The sequence below is a fragment of the Dreissena polymorpha genome, chromosome 10 (genome assembly GCF_020536995.1).
Source record: "Dreissena polymorpha isolate Duluth1 chromosome 10, UMN_Dpol_1.0, whole genome shotgun sequence".
NCBI lineage: Eukaryota > Metazoa > Mollusca > Bivalvia > Myida > Dreissenidae > Dreissena > Dreissena polymorpha.
The window spans coordinates 22,190,026-22,215,402 of NC_068364.1; the positions used below are offsets into that span (position 1 = coordinate 22,190,026).

The following is a 25,377-nucleotide window of genomic DNA, read 5'->3' on the forward strand; positions in this document are numbered from 1 at the left end:
TAATCTTCGTCGTGTCCACTTTGCTCCGTCGCTCATCGTCTAAATTATCCAATGTTGCGTTTCCCAAACCTCCTTTCAGATAAAGTACGTTGATATTTCGAAAAAATGAGCAAACAATACAATATTCATTCGCGTTATCACTTTCATAACACTCTGCTTTCGTCTTACATCCTCGACAGTTGTGCATTTTGATGATCAAATAGACAATTTATTCAAGACCATGACCGTCGCTTTGCCTTATGTCAAGTCTTAACGTAAAATATTCATCAACAACCAAAATAGAGAAGATATTTATTTTGAAACTTAATTAAAGCGAATCAAAGATACAATAGATTTTTCTAATACGGACATACAACGTCATAAAAGTTACTAATTTGAACACACTTATCAAAATTATTTAGTAAAATGATTTTTTTTTGCTTTCGGGATATTACCGTGAAATATTTATCTCAGTAACGTAAAATAAAAACAAACATCTTCGTGAACCTATTTATTTTCTAACTTTACTGTTAAAATAAGCAGACGGTATTAACCCAGATCCACATACATATACGTACGGTTTAGGATCAATTAATATTATACATATGTGTGTTGTACGCAAAACTGATTGAACATATGTTTTGGTATCTTCAGATTTCCCATTCACGTTTATTCAATGGATAACATTTAAATATGGTCAGTTCGTGGTATATATGTATGTATTTCACATGATTATGAGACTTGCGGTTTTGAGGCAGAGTTTTATAATACATAATTGATGCATGGCTAATACACACCTGACTCTGTTGTCGCTGTGGCTAACGAACTAGATGTTTGAATAAATGGTTTAAAACTGAAACGTGCATACGTATGTTTTGACTTAAATATTGCTTATCAAAAGCAGAACTCCACAATCTATAAACAAAAAACGTTCGCTTTTGTTCTTCCAGACATTCATTTTGATACTTTGCGTACAATGTAATGTATATCGAATTAGATCAATACATTTGCAAAATCGGTAAAATGATTACTATGCTTTCCAATAATAATATGGTTTGCCACAAGTAATATTCGCATTCACTGTTTGAAGGTACAAGAACACGTTTATACAGGGAAATGCCAAATATTCAAAAAGCACAATTCAAATGATACTGCTATATGGTATTATTTATTTAAGTAGTGTAATTCTGAGTGTAATACTTACTTGCCCAGTTGAGCAGGCGGTCGACGTTACAGATGGGACATTGCTGTGCATGGACGAACATCTTAGGCAGTGTATCACAGTTGCTGAAAACACATTGTTCCAGTTATTTGGGCGATAGTTTGCAAAATAAACGTTATACAAATTTTTGTATTGAATTAAATCTTATGTACGCGTTTTGGAAATTGCAGTCGTTTTAATAGTATAATTAGACTGAATGACACGTTTTATCTAATCCAATAAAGGCACGTACAGCATGCTTTGTTTTTTCGTTATATCTTGCATTTTGTATTATATAATGATACATGCAGAATGAACTGCACAATGGCGTTGGTTGTACTTTGGTTGATTGCCTTCGTCACCAATGCAAATAACAAGCATATCGTCACCAATGCAAATAACAAGCATGAGATGATTTTAAATGACCTTAAAGATGACCTTAAATATTATTTCGATATAAGCGAGTAGTTAGTTAGTTGTAGGAATTTACGAGAAAAAAACTCACTTAACGCATGAAAACATCAATATTACAGAAAAGTATGATCGTCTTCTCACAATTAAATAATTACATGTATAGGCCTTTAAGGAATTTATATGTATAATCAAGCTCCAGAAACATTTTCAGGAGATACGTTGTCGTTTGCTTGTATTAAACATAACCAATTAACAATACAAAATGTATAATACAACACAATACATACAAACGAAAGATGGGGTCACCACCTTGGACGGTCAATTAAAAGCATGATTGTGGATTTAAATCGGCTGCAATAAAAGAAAAACTTTAACTATAACATTTAAACATCATGGTGCAAAAAGATAACGAGAAAGGTTGATCGCCTTCATCTTGTCAATGAAGGATCGGCTTGCCATATTGACGTTTTTTTATATTATCGTAAAATGAGAATGTCGCATTTTTCAATCAATTGAAGCAGGGCCGGATTAACCACTAAGCTAACAAGGCTGCATCCTTGGGCCCCCGATTTTCAAGGGGCCCCCAACGGCAGACCAGTTTCCCAATGTATAGTGTTTCTTCATTACGCCATTGAACGACTCTAACGGGATTGCAGTAGAAATGTTCTGTGTACTTTAACCAGTTTCCCGGTGTATGTCGAATTGTAACCGTTTCGTTCGCTTTGATTTACTATGCTATCAGTTTTCTTTCTGTGTTGTATATCCATTCAGAACCATTAGTTTCTCTGTTTATTATACGACTTGCCCGTATGTCATGACAACATCTGTTGCAATCAACGAATAGTAGGATGCGAATAAGCGTAAAAAACGAAGGAAACTATTTCGTGACGAGAGTACGACACCAGATGCTATTCGGAGTAAGTGCACGCGACATTTTTTTTATTCGCTCATTCTGCAGCATAGTTGATTGTCTCATTGTTGAACGTCCCAAGCGGTTGAGCGCATATTCTGGTCTTGACAAACTGTTTGGTTTCATGACAGAGTTTGAGTCTCTCACTTTGGATGATCTACGGGAATGTGCAACGCATCTAGTGGAATCTAATCTGCTGTTGACGAGCTCGTTAATTCAAAGCCATCTTAGAAGCGGACCAAGACAGAACCACCACCCACATAAGTGAACTGTTTAAGTAAGGTGGCGTCAATTACAGACAACTTTTCCAAACTTTGCGATCGCTTTACGAATAATTCCAGTTGATAACTGTCAAGGTAGGATGTCATTTTTAACATAATCACGCGTGAAAAACTATCTACGGAACACCATGAGTCAGGAAAGGTTGACAGCATTGGGCAACTGTCCACTGAATGTCAAATCCTCGGAGAACTAGACGGTACACAGATGTCGTAAAAGAAACTTACAGGCTGGAATCTGTTACATGTAACATGCATGTTAAGTTCAGTTAATAAAATAGTTATACATTGTCTAAGTTGTTTTGCTATGTAAACTGTGTACAATTCAACTTTTCGGATCTTTGTAGTTGTAGTATCAAGTATGATTTTCAAAATACAGGAGGGGCTACAGGGAAGGGGGCCCCCGAAACATATGCAGCCCTGGGCCACAAAACAGCTTAATCCGGCCCTGAATTATTGAAGTATAACCAATGAAACAATCTTACAGCGGATTAAAAGGTTTTGTTTGTAACTAGAACTAGTCAAATACCTAAAATCTAAGCAAAGAAACAAGCACCCAACGAGAACTGCAAGGTTCATTTCTAAAATAGATCATAACTTATCAGAAAATTGCAGTGCCTTGTTATATAATATATGTCAACATGTGCAATTGAAACATATATATGGACATACTACGCAGAGAAGTTTAAATATAACTTTAAACTTTCAATTGAAACAAATGTAACATATATCACATACATGAATTACTGTTACAAATTCGTAAATCAGAATTTTTTATATTTAATGAAAACGAATAATGATCTAGCTCAGTTAAAAAAAATTCTAGGTTTGATACATATTTCTCAATATATATATATACTTATAACTTATTTTTACATGGTGACAGTAATATAACAATATGGTTTCAATTATATTTAAGAAATATAATGTCCAATTGTTTGCAGGGCCAAAAAAATAAATAATGAAAATGTATTTTAAGCTTTATATCCATAACTGGATACCACAGTCCGTTACGGCTTTTACTACAGCCAACAGGTGTTATATACGCATACATCGTCGGATACCCACGACTCATTCAGTCCGTTACTCTCCAGCCGGAGAGTAGCAGAATGGGTATCCGACGATGATCCTCATAAGGCACCGGAAGGTGGTCAGCAATCCGGAAATTTGTAGTTTTTTTTCCTTATTGGGAAAGTGCTGTTTACCGGTACTTTATAAAGAATGAAAACATCGCTGGGTATAATAAATATATTGTATTTGTGCCTGGTATGTGTTCAAAAAATAATATCACTAATACTGTTGTAGTGCATATTGATATCAAGATGTAATGTAAGATGTTATGTAAACATATGTGTTCATGTTATGTGTGCATGTATATTATTTTTTAACCGGTAAAAAAACATTTTGTTGTGTTCAGTTCAATCTATGATGACGTGTGCCATTAAATATGTAGTGGTAATTGCTATAATTTAGTTTTAGTTGAAAATCATGTTTTTTAACGTCTACATATAAAATGGGTGCATTTTGTATTATATCTACACTTATGCTAAGATTAATAATAAATTAAATATAAATATATTGTTGATAACAAATAGCATGTATATGCAATTGAAAATTTACTGTTACCATAGCAACTGTTAACTTATTTTTTTCTTATTATTTTTATCTATCGATGGATGCATAACGAAAATTGCATCATGAGAAGTTATGTATTTTAGTTTCAAGTTCGTAGCTATACAAAATATTCAATATCTGAATACACAACTATTTCCAGAAAATGTGCTTACATGTTTTTTTATAAACATGTTTATCATGTTACATATCTGTCTAGGCATTTATTTTTATTTTGCTGTTATGTTTTTGTCTTAAAATCTTTAAAATTGTAATAAATATAACAAATAACATCTTTGTTTCCATCGCAACCATGAGTATTTATGATTTGTAATACTACAATTATTTCTGTATTTTGTAATAAATTATGTTCATCGACATACGCGAATAATGGAGTTATTATCAACACAAACTGATCAGATTTGCATTATCATGCATGTACTGATACTTATTGAATTAAAACGTCATTTCATTCAAAACGGCGCTATTCGGCGTTTTTGACAAGAAACACAAAAACACTTTCATAATATATGTGCTTAACTGAAAAAGTCATGTTTTGACTAGATGGGTGAAAATCTCGTTCCCAGCCACATATTATTATGTGTGTGTGGTTTATCACGTGCAAAATGATGTAAACTAAATTACAGTCATGTATTGGTTAGTATTTCTCACAATGGTAAATGACGCACGCTATTCTGATAGCAATGTAGTAAAAACCCATTCGAGGAAGTTATTTTTACTTCAAACTAATGTAACAAAAACAACCACAGGGAAGTAATGTATCAAAAACCAAAAAAAATAAATAAATAAAATAATAAGATTGTGATGTGTACATTGCAAAACTTCGCGTGATAGAGATCTAAACACGCTATCTCAAACATTCAAATCGGTCTGAAATAATATAATTTACGAAATCTAACCTGCCTAACCCTGCACCTACACGGAAGATTTTACATACTTTTACATGAGTCATAAGGAAGTAAACAAGTAAAGCTAAATTCCTTTACTTTTATATGTTTGTGATTAGTACCTATCAGTGAATGCTTGAGCAAGTAAAAATTGTGCACTACAAACATACTGATTTTAACTGTACACATACAGTGCTCTGGATCAGGAGCTTGGAAATGAAAATGATAAAATCTTCAAAAAATGACAAAAGAGTCATCAAGTAATTTAGTGGAATACATATTCAAGTGTTCAGTTATGATTGTAATGTCTCAAAGCACGTGTCGTCACACATTAAAAATGATGCAGTTTAGTAAAACAGATATTGTTGTTAGTTTATATTTCATGCCTTAACTCATATAATGTTTGTTTGCGCAACTAGTAATACCCATGCTTTAGATTAATAAAATGTAAAATACTAAATGCTATAATAATAAAGTATACGTTTAAATCTGTAAAAAAACTTTTTAATTTTAATAAATATTGCATCGTTTGGAAAAAAACATTAGTAAAATCAACCCTTAAGGTATACTTATTGAAAAAGTATGCAATTGTTTAAGCTCTCAGCATTTAACGTACACTAGTCGGTTCCCTTTTTTCTTCTAAAATCTTCTACAATCAAATGTCCATTTGACATTTGCTGAAATAATACAACCTTTTTCGGACGAGGTCGACGTTATGATTGCCAAGGTCAAGGTTATATTACAAGATCGAATGTCAAAATGAGTAAATCAGCCTTTATTATTTTGTTCGGAGCATAACTTTGTCTAGAATTGATTAATGTTCACATATTTTTTTCAAAAGAGTATGAACGGATTGTCGCGCTAAAAACACAACTTAGGAAATATTTATATTTTCAACTACAAGGCAACTACAAGAACATTAAGAAACAAACTGTGAACTTTTAAATAAGCCATACCATGAAATTGACATCTGATTTGAAGAGCTCCAAACATTTGAATCATCGTTATAACTATTGATAGTGGGTGGAAAACAATTTCAATATAACCAAATATTGTAATATTAATGTTTATAATATTATTAACATGGTGGCATTCAAAAATATTATACAACACGTTATAGCAGTAGAAGAAGTAGCAGTAGTAGTAGTAGAAGAAGCAGCATTCGCAGTAGCAGTAGTAGCATTAGCAGTAGAAGTAGCTGTAGTAGTAGAAGTTGTAATGGTAAGTATAGTTAGTCTCACGGTGTACATATTTGCTTTACTGTTTTATAATAAATTAGACCATATCAAGAACTCAATGCTATTTGGGGGATTTCTCCATATGTTATTAAACTTACCCGTATTTCTGTTAGAAAGCGAGTTTAATTTTAACATGCTTCAATCGTCTCTGTTTCTAAATAGACATAGACTAAGCCTACACGAATTATCACTACATACATTTTGTTTTTAAAACAATACAGCAAATTATCACAATAAACGCATTGAACGTAACATGCACAGAAAACTGATTTGGGGTCGACCTTGTATGGTTGTGTTACCATTTACTCAATGAAATATGCAATATATAGTGAATTACTTCTTTTTAAAATGGTATCAATACTATCAATAGTATAATACAAATTAAAACGAGTTGTTTTAGTTCAACAATTGAGTTACGTTTGTGAATGACAATAACAAATCTTAGGTTAAGTATTCTATAAACCATAATGCGAGTATTTAAATTCATGTAATACAGTTGTAATTTTAATCATTTTAATAATTATAACTCTAGCATTTAATAGCCATGAAATATACACCATAATCAATGATACTATTGACAACTTTGTACGGATATTAGGCAAAACAAAAAAATGTTTGTTTCAAGTAATACCTAAAAAAATAGTTGGTAGGTCGACCAATCATTTTCTTTCGTTAAGGTTTCAAGTACATGTAGGAGATTTTCAAGTCCCAAATCGGTTTGCTACATACATGTATCTGTATGGATATGTAACAGTTTATGTACGATTAAAAATAATAACTTGCAATAAAAAGAGTTTAGGGTCGTCATCAAAGCATAGGGTCAGTCGGATTAGCGAAAACGAACAGCTCTTTTTATATAACGCCTTAGACACACGATAACACCTAACGAATTGGGATTGTTAAATGTGTCCAATGTTACCCGATAGCTTTAGATCCAAAACATTCATTTGTTTTGCACACAAACCATTCGACAAGCGTTTTCATTAAATTTTGTCGCTTCTGCAAGCCTTTGTAATGTGATACAGATTTTATCTAGAGGACCTTTTGTTAACGAGTGCTGACGAAAAACACCCGAAACCAATACATTTGGGTATTTTGCGAAAATTAGTAAACGCGTTTCGTATTGAAACTATACTAACCACATAAAAAATATACGATTACAGACATATATCAATTTTAATTTCTTAACCCGCGTAGTCTTAATCTTGATTAGATATAACGCACAAGTGTAAAAGTGATTTGAAAAAAAAGTATATTGCTTTATAAAGAATGTCAAGTCGAAACGTTGTAATTTAAATAATCTGTGTTTGTTATTAACCTTCATTGCATTATAAAATGGAGTTGACTGACTGCATTCTAAGTGCTGAAAAAATAGCGTATAAATTAGCGAAACTACGAACAATGAACTGATTATTTGCTTTATTTGATAAGGGTAAGATTGTATGCGTTATTGTAATTGTTTGTGAAATACTTCTCCAGATATATATATGTCGACGTTAGAGATCACACACATAGCAAATGCCATACTCTTTGATTTCGTCATAATGCAATTGATGAATAAACAATCTTTACAATGGATACCCACATTTGAGGGACTTCAAAATGTATCAAAATCAGTCTTTATCATTTTCCACTCAGAGTCAAAATAAAAATGGTCATTGAACAATGTCAAATAATAAATGAATTGGAAATGACTCCCTGACAAGTGATTGGAGAGGAATTGCATGGTGAAGTTATATAACGGACACGACCCATTTGGCAAATCCAAGGTGGATTAGACCTTAAAATGAGTTTGACTGTTACTAAGCTAAAGGTCGCTAGTAAGGTTTGCTTACAACGTATTACCTAACATAGGCGATCATTTGATATTTGAAAACCTGCGTATAAATGTTGGAGTTATCGAGCGGACATACCCTACTTTGCCCTTCAAGTTCTGTATGTTTACTTTTGACAGTAAAGTTTGACCCTTACCGTCAATATATTTACAAAGTTCTTGAGTGTGGCGCATTGTCTCGTTTAGGTAAACCTTTGTACCAAGTTATTTCAAAATCATTTAGTGCATAACCCCAATTAACAGTCCGGGAAAAGTCAATTTCAGAAACACAGACACGTGAACTTATTGGGAAAAAATGCAAATATAAACCACCATAACCTACTTATAGTTCTTTATGAGGACATTGCAAACAACAATGTATGTACAACTTAATATTTAAATAAAATAAAATCAGAACTCGTCCAAAATACATCTATGTTAGCAAGAACAGAAGACTCTAAATCAAACAAAACACTTTAGTTGTATCTTTTATACAGATCAGACTTTAAAATGGCATAGTATTGTTTAATATTTCACACAATGGTAAATGGAATGTGCTGCTTCAAACGCAATGTAGAAACCACCCATTTTAGGAAGTTATTTTATAATAATAATAATAATGTAACAAAACAACGACTATGAAGTTATTTATCCTGATAGTTATTTTACAAACACCAAAAACGATATGATTGCGATGTGTCTATTGGAAAGCTTTACACGATAGAGATCTTAAGACGCAATCACAGCAATTCAATCTAAACTATCATACCTTTCGAAACAAAATCAGTCTAACCCTGTACACACAAAGCTTTACCACAATTTAACTTAGTCATCAGGAAGTAAAAATAAATTCCTTTATTTATTTTATCACAAAATTATGTAGGTAAAAGTTTAAAATAACATCTATGATATATATATATATATATATATATATATATATATATATATATATATATATATATATATATATATATATATATATATATATAAACGCAGACCGGACATTTTTACATTACGCGACGATAAACCAAAGTTTTACATGTCATAATATTTTCTTTGGTTTTTCGACAAGTTTATCTGATCATAGACTTTGATAAAACACCATTTTACCATATTAATCCTTCTTTTGAAAACACTAACATATACATTGTCCTTTCAAAAGTTCAGCTGATCCTTGCATATGATAAAAGGATTGATTTACATCAATACAAGTACTTTTTATTTTAAAAAACATAGTCTTTCAACAGATGTATCTGATCTTAGTTCATATTCAAACACCATTTTAACACAATGACACACATTTTGACATAGTTAAATATACATTTACCAAGTTTACCTGATCTTTGGATATGTTGAAGCATTGTTTTAATATAAGAACACTTATTTCCGTCATAATAACAAATGTTAACAACACGTTAACCCAATCGAAACGCATGATGAAACAATATGCCAACATCATCACATAAAATAATAACATATATTTGGCGGCAAGTTCTAATGATCATAGCAAATGATAAAACATATGTTAACACACTGACACGTCTTTTATGCATAATAAAATATGCGTTTGACATGTTTATCTAATCATATCATATTATAAAACATTATTTTAACTTAATGACACGTATTTTGCACATGATAACACATGCTTTTGATTGGATCGTAGCATTTAACAAAGCATTATGCTCACATGTTGGCCCGTTTGTTTTCATATTACCCTATATGTTTTGCAAGTTTGCATGATTATAACACATAATGAAACTTTTTATAGCATAAAAACGTTTTTTTTACATTGTTAAACAGACCCGGTCAAGACAACTTAATCTTCTGACAAGATCAAACGATATTTGAACAGAACAACATCAACTTTGACAAAGCTAGTCCCATGGATTACATGCTGCATATCTTTCTGAATATGTAAAGTTAATATTATAATTAATGATTTGCAATACAAAAGTGTGTATGGTCGTCATTAACGAATAGGGGCGGTCGGGTTATTGAAAAAAAAATCTTGTTATTTCAAGCCTTATGTACGATCTCGATAACGCGTCACAAATAGGGATTGTTTAATAATTTAACTAACTTACTTGCTATTCACAAAGCGAGGAATGCCAGAGGTTACCCGATAGCTAAGTACAACACCGCCTTATCTTTAGGCCTTAAATCTAACCATTCATTTGGTTTGCATCTAACGAACCGACAAGCGTCTTTGTCTTTAAAATATTTGGTCGCCTGAACAAACCGTTGTAATTTGATGCAGATTTTATCACGATCTTTTGATGACGTCTGCCGACTACACACACCTGAAACCGAAACATTTGGTATTTTCCGACAATTAACCAACGCGCCTCGTATTGTGACTATAATAGCCAGCAACAAAACTTTACAAAAAACAGACTTTTATACATTTGGAATTCTTTAGCTGTTGCATTTCAAAGCGTGATTATATACAAAAAACATACTAGTGTAAATATGATATGCAATTAAAATTTACCTAAGAAAGGTTGTGAACTCGGAACGTTGTAATTTTAATAATCTCTGTTTGCTATTAATATGTGTTGCATTGAAAAACGGAGCTGAATGACTGCATTCAATGTACTATAGAAATCGCAGTTTGAAAGCAAACATCAGAATCCGGAAAATTACGAACAATTAGCTGATTATATACGTCATTTTATTAAGATAAGAATAGATGCGCTATTGTTATTGTATGCTCATTGTTTGAACGCAAAGATATATAAATATTTTTATTTATTTATAGATCTTTGAATAGCAATTGATGAAATATTAATCGAACGATATAAGGATTACACATATAACAAAAGCCCTTCGTTTTTATTTATGAATGAAACAAAATACATCTTTAAAATGTATACACATTTAAGGGACTAAGAGAGAACCTAAGAGCATTTTTATATTGACTGTTACTGCATACATGTAATCCGAGCTATACAACTCACCCAAATGTCAGCGTCAGTGTCCGCGTAATGCTCTGCTAAAAGTAAACGTGCACAATCTCTACACTTGGGGACTTTTCTAACGCATCACTTTTCAAACTTGAATATCTCAGTTATGAGTTACAATATTGATTTAAAATTTTACATACGATCATTTGACTACATTCTGTGCAAGCTCAGATAAAATCATTCATTCGTGACGATTAGACGCTTTAGCACATGGGGTAGGTGTGATTCCATATTTTTGGACGCGGAAATGGTAAAACGCGATTTAATTCTAGTTTTATTTCAATTTAATTATTATAGGTGGGTTCTAACAAAAGGAAAACATAACATTAATTTACAAAACAATAAAGCTCGTATGAATATTCAGGAGCGCAATCTTTGCAATTTACAGGCTACCTTTCCCACTTGCTTTTTAAAAAAGCGTCCGATCGTCACGGATGAATGATTTGATCGTAGGCTTGCCAATATTGCTCGTATGAGAATATAGTACTAATTCAAATAGTTTTCATCCGATCTTCACCAAACTTGGTCAGAAGTTGTGTCTAGACAATATCTAGGTCAACTTAGAATATGGGTCATGCCGGGTCAAAAACTAGGTCACGGGGTCACTTAGTGCATTTCAAGGATTAAGCATGGTGTCCGCTCTCTAATTGAAGTAGTTTTCACCCGATCTTCACCAAATTTGGTCAGAGGTTGTGTCTAGATGATATGTAGGTCAAGTTCAAATATGGGTCATGCCGGGTCAAAACTAGGTCACATAGTGAATTTCAAGCATTTAACATGATGTCCGCTCTCTAATTGAAGTAGTTTTTATCTGATCTTCACCAAATTTAGTCAGATGTTACATCTAAATGATATCTAGGTCAAGTTCAAATATGGGTCATGCCGGATCAATAACTAGGTCTCGAGGTCACTTAGTGCATTTCAAGCATTGAGCATGGTGTCCAAAACGTTCGAACGGGCGTATCTTGTGACAGTTTGGCACTCTTGTTCTATCTCTACATTTTAATATACAGCAAATTTTATTTGAAATTTTAATAACTCAAATTTTCGCAGGGCATATGGTTGTTTTAATATAATATGGGATAATATTACTGCGCTGGCAAATGTGCCCTTTTGACAAAAGCACTTGCCCTCTTTCCAATCCTAGCTTGAGCAATTGCGCCGGGTAGCTGTGGAAGAGAATGAGGGAAAAGTTTATGAAATAAATAAAAAAATCACTGATCAAACTCCTTTCTGCGTGTGTTCTGACATTAGATGGCATGCATGTCTTGTGAGTGAATCATAGCTTGTAGGCCTGAAGTTCCAATTGGTAAATCTTTTATACATGACTAAATTGTAACATTAGAAAATTTTAATCGTTTTATCAATAATACATTGTATGCTTTAATGTGGCTTCCGCTGTTGTGTGCTCATTTCGCCAATGGCGAAAATTTGCAATTTTGGCAATTAAAATAATCGTTTTGCAAAAATTCCTGGCAAAAGTATTTTACTGTTTATTGTTACATTACATTACAAATTGCCTCTTTACCAAATGGGTTAGACCTGATGTCTGAAAATCAGCATCCACAATAGTCTGTGACGCTCCCAATGTGCTATCTTTACTTTATATAAAAGCACATTTCGAGTATTTCAATAGACTTAATCCAATTTTGTCCGAGTTTTCTGTTTTATCATCGTACAGTGTATAATGACTGTTTCATTATCTAAATCATTCTAAATCATTTGCAACATAATTTTGCTAAAATGCACTACACAACTTTTAAAAGACACACGCTTCCCATGCAGATGATGTGATGTTTTACATGTGCAGAATACATTGCGCTAGGTTTTTATCGGTACAAACGATCAAAATGAAATATATGTGCGCTGTTTAACCCATTTATGCCTAGTGGCCACTCTTATCCTTCTAAATTGGATCAATTTATTTCCAAAATTAGGGATGTATAGAATATTAATAACTATATTTACTATACTATAAAAAAAGTCCTTTAAGTAAACAGCGCAGAGACTGATTAGACGCCGCATCATGCGGTTTCTCATCTGGGTTTACACTGTTTGCCAAGGCCTTTCTTCTCTAGACGCTAGGCATAAATGGGTTAATTGCATTTACAACGTGTTACTGATGCGTTAAGTGTGTTTAAGATTAAAACAATTAATTATGCTCCTTGGAGAATTCATAAAAACAATTAAAGTTGTATGTAATACATTCAATGATAATTTGTAAAAGGCTTTACGTGTCGAAATACACGTTTTGACGATATTACATATAAAATGTTCAATTTCAGAATGGATTGCTTGCTGGAGCCATCATCAGTTTCCTAAATAACTGTCCACGATTTGATCATGGAGGAGTACACAGTAGGGACCAGTTAATGTGGTTGTTATAACATAGTAACACGCATGGCTGATCTACTCAATTTATTATGCTTTTCTTCTAAAAAGTATTTTTTATAAAAATGTATAAAGTACAATAAAACAATTCAATATTCAGCGAGTTACAAAAGGTATACACAACATTAGAAAAATAGGACAGCCTGTTCGCACTAGACTCGTTTTTTTGTATAAAGCTATACAAATACAAATAATTTTTATATTTATCATAACGATAACATTTTTACACACATGTGAAACATACACAATCTTTAAATTTGGAAATTAGTTCTTAACGTGATAGTCATCACACTAAAATTTAATAAACTAAACGCAAATAGCAGGTATCGGTCAACATTTACGGTTGGCCAAATATATGAAATGTAAACTCTCAACAAAAACACACAACAAGAAATGAAACGGATTGTATATGATTACAATCAATGAAATTCGTAAATGACTTTTATTCATGAAATGATGCGTTAAAGGCTGAAATAATTACTATTTGATCTCGAAAAAACTGGGATGTCAAACAGATATATATGTGTATGTGTGTTATCACGTGCAAAATGATTGAAACTAAACTAACCAGTCTTATTATACTCTGATAGCATGTAGTAAACACCCATTCGAGGAAGTTATTTTCACTTCAAAATAATGTAAGAAAAACAACCACATGGAAGTTATGTATCAACAACAAAAAACACACAATATGATTGTGATGTGTCTTTTGCAAAGCTTCGCGCGATAGAGATCTAAACTCGCAATTCAATCGGTCTGAACAAGCGTACCATACGAAACTAGATATGCTTAACCCTTCACCCATACGAGGGTTTTACAAACTTGTACGTGAATCATCCGGAAGTAAAAAAGTAAAAAGGAATTCCTTCAGTCTGATATGTTTGTGACCTGACTTATTGTCCACTAACATACGCGAGGGGCTTGGACGAATCCGACAAAGGCTTAAAAGTAATGCAATATTTGAGTTCCATATCAGTTAATGCTTGAGCACGTAAAAATTGTGCACTGCAAACATACTGATTTTAACTGTAGACATACAATGCTCTTGATCAAGAGCTTGGAAATGAATAACAGAATTCTTCAAAAAATGACAGAAGAGTCATCAAGTAGTGTAGTGTAATACGTATTCAGGTGTTCATTATCCCCACGCTTAATTGTGGTTATCTCCGCGTTCTGTCTGTCCGTCCTGGCCACTCTCTTCTCCTACACTATTAACACTAGAACCTCGAAACTTACACACATGGAAGATATGAGCATATGTGCGACGGTGCACTATTTGGAATTTTGATCTGATCCCTGGGTCAAAAGTTATCAGGGGCGAGGCAGTTTTCCTTATATGGGTATTGTAAAACCTTGTTAACACACTAGTTTAGGTTATTTTACATTAACTTCTTCATTTCTACACCGATTTACTTCCAATTGATACTGAACATCTCTTATGACAATACGATCAATCTCAATTATGCATTGCCCCATTACCAACCCTGGGGCGCCCCGCCCACATAGGCCACGCCCACCCAAAATTAATTTTAAAATTTTTAATTTTAATTAATTTAATTTTAACTTCGTCATTTATTCACAAATTGACTTCAAATTCATACTGAACATCTCCTTTGACAACACGGTCTATCTCGACCATCTCTCGACCATCTATGTCCACATTACCCACCCCAGGGCCATTGATAATGGTAATGGCAGCTTGGTTCCTGTTCTCTTTCTTATTTATCGAGAGGTCCACGGGTACTACTTCCCCGTACCCCCTGGGTCAAAAGTTATGGGGTTGGGACGGGGCCGGGTCAGAGATTTTCACTCATTTGTGTAGGTTATTTTAATTAACTTCTTCATTTCTAAACCGATTTACTTCAAATTGATACTTAACATCTCTTATGACAATACGGTCAATTTCAACTTTGCATGGCCCCATTAACAGCCATGGGGCGCTCCGCCCACCCAAAATTTTGTTTAAACATAACTCTTCATGTATTCACCAATTGAATTTAAATTAATACTGAACATCTCTTATGACAACACGGTCTATCTCGACCATCCATGTCCACATTACCCAACCCAGGGCCCCGCCCACATAGGCCACAGCCACCCAAAATTGCCTTTACTTTAACTTCTTCATTTTTACACCGATTCACTTCTAACTGATACTGAACTTCTCTTATGACAATGCGGTCAATCTTAAATATACATGGTCCCATTACCAACCCTGGGGCGCCCCGCCCACAAAGACTACGCCCACCCAAAATTTTGTTTTAACATAACCTCTTCATTTATTCACCAATTGACTTCAAATTAATACTGAACATCTCTTATGACAACAGGGTCTATCTCGACCATCCATGTCCACATTACCCACACCGGGGCCCAACCAACATAAGCCTTGCCCACCCAAAATTGCCTTTTAATATAACATCTATGCGGCGTGGAGATACGCGTCGGCCTCTGCCGTGCCATTTCAAGTTTATGATTGTAATGTCTCAAAGCACGTGTCGTCACACATTAAAAATGATGCAATTTAGTAAAACAAATATTGTGGTTATTTAATATTTCATGCCTGAACTCATAATGTTTGTTTGCGCAACTAGTAATACCCCTGCTTTACATTAATGAAATGTAAATACTAAATGCTACAATTATAAAGTATACGTTTAAATCTGTAAACAAACATAAAGGTCTAATATTACCAGATGTATTTCTAATGTGTAATCAATATTGCATCGTTTGCAAAAATACATATTAGTATAAACGACCATAAAGGCATACTTATTGAAAAAGTATGCAATTTTTTAAACAATCAGCATTTAACGTCCAATAGTCGGATCCCTTTTTTATTCTACAATCTTCTACAATCAAATGCGTATTGGCCATTTGCTGGAATAATAAAACCTATTCCGGACAAGTTCGATGTTATGATTTCGCAGGTCAAGGTTATATTACAAGATCGAATGTCAAAATGAGTAAATAAGCCTTTAATATTTTGTCCGGAGGATATTTTTGTCCAGAATTAATGAATGTTCAAGTATTTTTTCAAAAGAATATGAAAGGATTGTCGCGCTAAAAACACAACTTAGGAAATTATATTTTTAAATACAGAGCAAATAAAAGAACATTGAGAAACACACTGTGAACTTTCAAATTAGCCATACCATAAAATTGACTGATTTGAAGAGCTTCAAACATTTGAATCATCGTTTTAACTATTGATTGTAGGTGGAAAACAATTTCAATATAACCAAATACTATTTTCAAATGTTGGCATTCGAAATTGTTATACAACACGTAGTAGCAGTAGAAGAAGAAGTAGCAGTAGTAGTAGCAGAAGCAGCATTCGCAATAGCAGTACTAGCATCAGCAGTAGAAGTAGGTGTAGAAGTAGAAGTTGTAGTGGTAGTAATAGTTAGTCTCACGGTGTACACATTCGCTTTACTGTTTTATAATAATTTAAACCATATCAAGAACTCACTGTTATTTGGGCGAGTGTTCCATATGTTATCAAACTTACCAGTATTTCTGTTGGAACGAGAGTTAAATTTTAACATGCTTCAATCGTCTCAGTTTTTAAATAGGCGTAGACTAAGTCTGAACGATTTATCACTGCATACATTTTTTTTAAACAGCAAATTATCCCAATAAACGCAAAATTGAAAATAACCTGCACATAAAATTGATTTACGTCGGGGTTGACCTTTTATGGTTGTGTGACCATTTACTCAATTAAATATGCAATATATAGTGAATTACTACTTTTTAAAATGGTATCCATATTCTCAATATTATAATACAAATTGAACGCATTTTTTTTAGTTAAAGAATTGCGTTACATTTGTGAATGACAATTACATAGGTTAGGATGTTAAGTAAATTTTATTTCGGTAAAGTAATCTAAAAATCAGTATGCGAGTATTTATATACTTTTTATAATGTTATTATTTTAATTATTTTATAAATTATTACATGAGCCTTTAATATCCATGAAATAAAAAATATAATCAATGATACTATCCACAACTCTGTACGGATATACGTTAGGCAAAATAAATGTTTGTTTCAATTAACATAAAAAGGTGGTAGGTCGGCCAATCATTTTCTTTCGAAAAAGTTGTCAAGTACATTTAGGAGATTTTCAAGTTCCAAATCGTTTTGCTACATACATGTATCTCTATGGATATGCAACAGTTTATGTTACGATAAAAAATAATAACTTGCAATAAAAAGAGTTTAGGGTCGTCATCAAAACATAGGTTCAGTCGGATTAGAGAAAACAAAAAGCTCTTTGCTCACTATTTCATTATGAGTTAATCAATTATTCCCTAATCTAAATTGCTTCAAACAAAAAACAAACACGAACAACACACAACAGATAGGTATAAGGCATGTTATTGGCAGCAAAATACAAATTCAATAGAATCTTGATTAAGCGGACTTAATCCAACTGCAATGACCCAGGGCGTGTTTACTAATGGAACGGAGTTCTGCTGATTGACTGTTTGATGCAAGCGGAAACCCAAAATTTAAAGGCCATCTTGGTAACTGAAATATACTAAATAATGTTATAGCAAAGGAGTCAACAAGTAAGTAATACTGAAATATCAATAAAAATGATACCTGACTGCATTTAATATGAAAATCTGAAAACAAACTCAATTTACTATATTAACATCAGTGTATAAATACTTCTAATAAAACTTTCATAAAAACTTTCACACACGTTAATTCGGAAAATCAAAATTAATGAAACCAAGACAAAATATGCACATATATCATACATATGATATAGCAAATTTAACCAAGTAAGGGGGGGGGGGAAGGGTAAACGACCTTTCTTTGATGCCAATAAAACCTCGATTGACAAAGAATGCCTCTATACACCTTTACTACGCAACGAAACCTTGCAATGCACGAGCTAATTTCCCACTAAATCAAATCGTAAAACAAAGAAGTACGATGAATACCGAAAACTATAAAAAGAAATAATTTAGAATGGTGAATAATTTCATTTTAGCTCAACTATGCTTTTTTAAATTATGAGCTATCGTCATCACATGAGCGTGGGCGTCTGCGTCGGCGTTCGGTTAAGTTTTGTGTTTAGGTCCACTTTGCTCATACAGTATCAAAGCTATTGCATTTAACCATGGCACACTTACTTACTATCATGCGGGGACTGTGCAGACACAGAAATGTAACTCTGACTGGCATTTTCAAAGAATTACGGCCCCTTTTATACAAGAAAATTGAACATTAGGTTACGATTTGTGTTTAGGTCCACTTTATTCCTAAAGTATGAAAGCTTTTGCTTTCAAACTTGCAACACTTACTAACTATCACAAGGGGGGCTTTGCAGGCAAAGCTATGTAACTCTGACTTGCATTTTGACCGAATTATGGCCCCTATTATACTTAGAAAATTGAAAATTTTGTTATAATTTGTGTTTTGGTCCACTTTACTCCTTAAGTATAATAGCTATTGCTTTCAGACTTGGAACACTTGCTAACTATCATAAGGGGCTGTGCAGGCAAAGTTATGTAACTCTGTCTGGCATTTTGACATAGTTATGACCCTTTTTATACTTTATTGAAAATTTTGTTAAGTTTTGTGTTTTGGTCCATTTTACTCCTAAAGTATCGTAGCTATTGCTTTCACACTTGGAACACTCGCTAACTATAATAAGGGGACTGTACAGGACAAGTTGCATAACTCTGTTGTCATTTGATGGAACCATGGCCCCTTTTTTGACTTAGTAACTTTGAATATTTTGTTAATGTTTGTGTTTGGATCCACTTTACTTCTGAAGTATCAATGCTATTGCTTGCAAACTCTTAATACTTTCTTACTATCATTAAGGTACTGTACATGGCAAATTGAATCTGACCTTGACTCTCAAGGTCAGATTATTAAATTTTGCTCACATTACCATAACTTCTTTATTTATGAACAGATTTGATTCATACTTTGACAAAACAACACTTACCTGACATACCACAATGTATATATATATATATATATATATATATATATATATATATATATATATATATATATTTCCATTTTTTCTTATTTTTGAAAGATCATCTAATAAATGACCACACCCCACACTTAAACACCCTCCCCCCCCCCAAAAAAAAAGTTTTTTTTTTAAACGTGGTTAAAAAAGCACAAATATTTATTTTTATTATTTTATTTTTGAAAAACTGTCCAACCATCCCACCCAAGAATCCCCCTCCCCCAATTTGTTTTCATTTTTTTTCATTTTTGAAAGATAATGTATACATGACCACACCCACACTATACACCCTTATCCACCCCCCCTGTTTGATTGTAGTATTGAGATAGGTCCTTTCACATTTAAAAAGAAAAATAGATGAGCGGTCTGCACCCGCTAGGCGGTGCTCTTGTTATGGTACGCCTTCGGCATTCGATGTGTTCAGTCGGATTAGAGTAAACAAAACAACTCTTTTTATTCTACGCCTTAGACACTCGATAACACCTAACGAATTGGGATTGTTTAATTAACCAACTTGCTATTTACAAAGCGAGCGGTGCCAAATGTTACCCGATATCTAAAGACTAGACTGCCTTTGTAAGCCCTTATTCCAAGCCATTCATCTGTTTGTATCCTGCCTCTGTTGCAAACATTGACCAAATAAAGCAGGGTCGGATAAACTATATAGTTGATATCCGGCAGTACATCACGTGACCGTGATCTAACCGTAAGTATGTCAGTGGCGTAGCCAGACTCAAATTTTAGCCGAGGCAGTATTTTAGGTAATTCGAGGGGGGTCCGGGGGCATGCCCCCACCCCCTGATTTTTTTTTATACCTAGAACGTCTCTGGTGCGTTTTCAAGGCCATTTAAACCACATTTTATACCTTAATTGTTGTTGTATTTCAGACAAGTTCACCGTGAAAAACTTCATGCACGATTTTTTTATTTAGAGCTTGAAAGCACCATAGGGCTCTTTAAAAAAACATCAACAATGATAAATACATTGAATCAAAAGCGTTTTCAATCATAAGCACACATAAAAAGGATCATTGATGGTAGTTATTTGGGAAAAAAACCGACATTCTGGAGTTCGAACAAACGCAGTGACAATATAATAGTGGACAATGGATCCAGAGTATGGCGCGTTAGCGATTGCGTCACAGGGACATATTGATTTTCTTGAGGAGTACAAATATTTAACTTAAATCAGTAAAGTTTCTGGCCGTTTGTTTTCAATTCTCTTGTGTAAAATTTTGTTTTAGCACTGCGTCATCATTTTCTGTCAGTTCTATCATCAACTACATTTACTATTAAAAAGAAAAGACTTGGACTTCTTTATATCATCAAAGTTTAATACGTGGGATATCATAATTTGATTTTTTTTATGTAAACAAAGTTTCTTACCACCTGAAACGGTTTCGGATTTATCTTGACGCCGGCAATAAAAAGGAGAATACCAATAAAGCCGAAAACGCCACCCACCTGAAGTGTGTCTAGGTCCATAACAGACCCAGACCTGGCCGTAAAACACCCGAGCTCTAGCTCGGTACGTTCCGATGTCCAACACGATTATCATCGAAGTGTACAGTGCGACGCTTCGTTTAACAAACGGATTTTCCAAATCATTTTGCTGAGCCATTTTGGCATCAATTGAAGTTATTACATTGAAATAAATATCTGCCTCAACATGAACCCCTTGTACTCATTGATAATAATTATTTGTGAATATCATAGTGCCTAAAATTCATTAAATTGCCTCAATTTCTTGAATAAATTTTATTCTTTGACATAAATGTTCCTTTTTGCCCTGTAATATCAACATTGCTATGCAAATTTTAGCCGAGGCAACTGCCTCGGTGTGCCTCAGCGTGGCTACGACGCTGTATGTATTCATACGCGCCGATTTACAAGTTATAATATTTGACCTTTGAAATGTATTGGGACGCAGCATGAATGTTATCATTATATTATATTTTTTTATATCATACTTTTTTCTTCTTTAAAATAAATTTCAAAACCTGCTTTCCGTATTTATCATTTTCATTTACTTGATTACGCAATTTATGACGTATCTTGTGTGACGTCATTTCTGAGACAAAATATATCGATACTTTCTAGTTTCTCTCAGGATTTTATGGACAGCAAATTTGACGTGGTGGTTTTAACAGTATTTGTTTAAAAATGTTAAAGCATCGAACGAATCATAAACGTATTTCGGATTGTGTATTTGTCATTCATAAGTGTTAACTTCGATAGGAATAAAATAATTCGTTACGACAGGATTACGTTTTCGTAAATCGGGTTTTGGGTCAGAATGGTTAGCATTCGATACAAACGCTATCAAAAAATAGTGTGGTTCCAAATAGATTTCGATAATAGATAATAGAAAAACAGAAATGGATTTCGATAAAGGGATGGAAGAACAGAAAATGGATGTGTATATCGTTGTAAATTATTGTTATAAGCACTGGATTAAAGTTGTCATTAAGTTATTAAATTTAAGGTAGATATAATCTACATAAAATGTAGTTTTTGTTTTGCTGCTGCATTTTGTTTTCATTTTTACCAAGAAAAATATAACATTCTCGATTCGTTTTTTATTTATATTTTCAATAGGAAAGTATTAAAAGGAACAGTTTAATGTGGAACTATTTTTACGTGACACAATCGGTAGTTATTCGGTCGTCAGAAATGTAGGAGGACCGACAAGAATAATTATATTGTTATGTCAATTTATCATTTGTCTTTGATTAAATGTGTCAACGGCATGAAGCAGGATAAATCGAATACATGGTTCTTGCCGAGATGGAGAAAGTTTATCCGGTTCGGCCCGAAAAAGAAAAATATTTTCTTTTTCTAAGCCTCACCGGATAAACTTTCTCAATCTCGGCACCTACCATATATTCTCTATTTCACATAAGCGACTCGACAAGCGTCTTTGTTTTCATAATATTTGTTTTTTTCTACAAACCTTCGTATTGTGATACAGATTTTATCTAGCTCTTTTGTAAACGTGTGCTGACGACAAATACCTGAAACCGAAACTTTTGGTATTTCCAAAAATTAGCCAACGCGTGTCTTTATGTGAATACTGGTATTATTACAAAAAAAACTTTAGAACATTATAACTATATAAACTGGACATTCTTGCGCCGTTTCATTATAAATCATGACTCGATAAAAATTACACTACTGTGAAAAAGCTGAGTTTCCATCTTTACCTAAGAAAGATTATTAAGTCAAAACGTTGTAAGTTAAATAATCTATGTTTGTTATTATTATATGTTTTGCATTATTAAAAGGATTCGACTGACTGCATTCAGAGTGCTGTAAGAATCGCAGTTTAAACGCAAGCTAAGGAATTCGTAAAACTACGAAAAATGGACTAATAATACATCATTTAATAAAGGTAAGAGTATATTCGCTATTGTTATTGTTTGCTGATTGTTTGTCCAAATATATTTATTTAATCATCATGCGACTGATGAATGGACATTCAAGAGTATTTTGTAGATTGCGTGATATATTCCGTGTCGGGTCAGTAACTAACCCTGACACGCCACCTACACAATACTATTCTCTCAATGGCTGTTTGACGTCTCATGCTGACCCAACATATTCTATATGATGTCAGTAGACTATATGAGTAGACTGTATGGGGCAGTATGCTGACCCCATATATTCTATATGGTGTCAGTAGACTACATGAGTAGACTGTATGGGGCAGTATGCTGACCCCATATATTCTATATGGTGTCAGTAGACTATATGAGTAGACTGTATGGGGCAGTATGCTGACCCCATATATTCTATATGATGTCAGTAGACTACATGAGTAGACTGTATGGGGCAGTATGCTGTCCTCATATATTCTATATGGTGTCAGTACACTATATGGGGCAGAAGACAAGTTTTGTTATTGTTACACATGTATAATGTTCTTGATTTTAATATTTTTGATAATACTAGTTATTAAAAACAGTGTTTGTCCTTGTTAATTTGATGAGATTGAAAGTAGTTGACGTTATATAATCGTTACAGCAGGGTTAGTTACTGACCCGATACGGGATATACGGTTTTGTGGAAAAAAAAAATTGTTTTCCATAGAACCGTTTATCGCGTATCGGGTGGATTATAAAATTAACCTCAATTTATTTTTATTTTATTGCTTCTGTGACAATTATAAATATAAAGTTATGTTGTTAAATTGTTCTATAAGGCTGGTTAATTCCAAAATACGCATGCGTTTGTGAGCCCTTTGAAACAAAACTATACAATATCGAGTTATGACGGATAAATAAATAAAATCAAAGTGTTAGGCTTTATGTTTTTTATCCATGTATAACGCAATTTTATGTCGCAATACAAGGATAAACCGGTGTAACGCATATGTCCGCCTTGCTCCGGAGGGTACAAGGTTCACTTAATATGGTAGCCATATTATAATCTTTCCAAAGATACCAATTACTGGTAAGTCAAAATATAAGGACTTTAGAGAGTCTCTATCAATCCGAAGCTTTTGAAGCAACTGATATTAATAGAAAGATAAAGGTTTCCAAGAATTATGATTACCATACGTGATTGACCACTTCCGAGTCGAAACAGTTCAGACTGAGAATGTGGTATAATTAATAGAAACACGAGTTAAGGTCAATCGTCAATACCCATTAGTAATGTATTGACTGGTAAACATGTACAATTTATGTCATGTACTTATAAACGCCCGGAAATGCACATTCACGCATATTATACACCTCACAAATATAAATTTATTATAAACTATTGCTTTTGAATTAAAATTTGATTGGAATACTATCCCGTGTCCCTGTTAAAATGTATTTTCTCAGAAATTATGCAATAGATCACGCAATTTGATGTATGGATTGCTTAATACAACATGATAATTTTTGTCTTGCAGTTGTGTGTTTTGCGGTTTAATATGTTTTAAGGTTATTTACTGTTGTTGTTGATTTAAAAATATATTTGAGCTATTTTAGTCATACTTACCGGACTGTATCTTTGGGATCAAGTTATTTGTAAGACATTATAAATTGAATAAGTATCATACTAATGCATAGTGCGCTTAATAATATGGTACATATGTATATAAAATTATTAATTAAATTATTGAAAAGGCATTGACTTGCTATCCACTTTCAACTTTTTTTTTAATATTCCAAACACTATACTTTTCGTGTATAAATACACAATAAACAAATGATACTTAATAAACATAAGTGTCTAATCAATTCAGATTTAATATTTTCACACATAATAATAATAATAATAATAAATAACACCATGTTTTGAACTTTGTCTGAGTTGTGTCCTTTAATTTGGTAAACATATGCTGACTGGCTGTTCAAACCTATGGAGCATATATGAAATATAAGATTGGCAAATCATAAGAAACACATTATCTCAGGAACAATCAACAACTCTCCTGGAAGACGAACCTTCTTCTCTATTAATCACGTTACTAAGCGGTTAGAGACATCGACAAGCTAACACCAAAAGGTGGTATATGCTTGTAGATAACGCAATATTCCGGATGATTTTGATGAACTTTTGATTACTTACGTTTTGTTTAATGAAAATAGCTATAAAGGTTATTTTGTAAAGTTAAAAACTTTCTCAGACGCTTGCTTGCGCGGGTACCGAAACCCTCATGTCACTA

At 33.2% G+C, this 25,377-nt stretch overlaps 2 protein-coding genes across 13 annotated transcripts in view; one reads left to right on the forward strand and one right to left on the reverse strand.

The window, feature by feature from the left end:
* LOC127847065 (epidermal retinol dehydrogenase 2-like) overlaps window positions 1–25,377 on the reverse strand; it is a 261,377-nt gene that overhangs the window by 135,830 nt on the left and 100,170 nt on the right. The window lies entirely within an intron of this gene.
* Window positions 1–25,377, forward strand: part of LOC127847058 (uncharacterized) — a 270,689-nt gene that overhangs the window by 105,093 nt on the left and 140,219 nt on the right. The gene's annotated exons all lie outside the window — the stretch shown is intronic.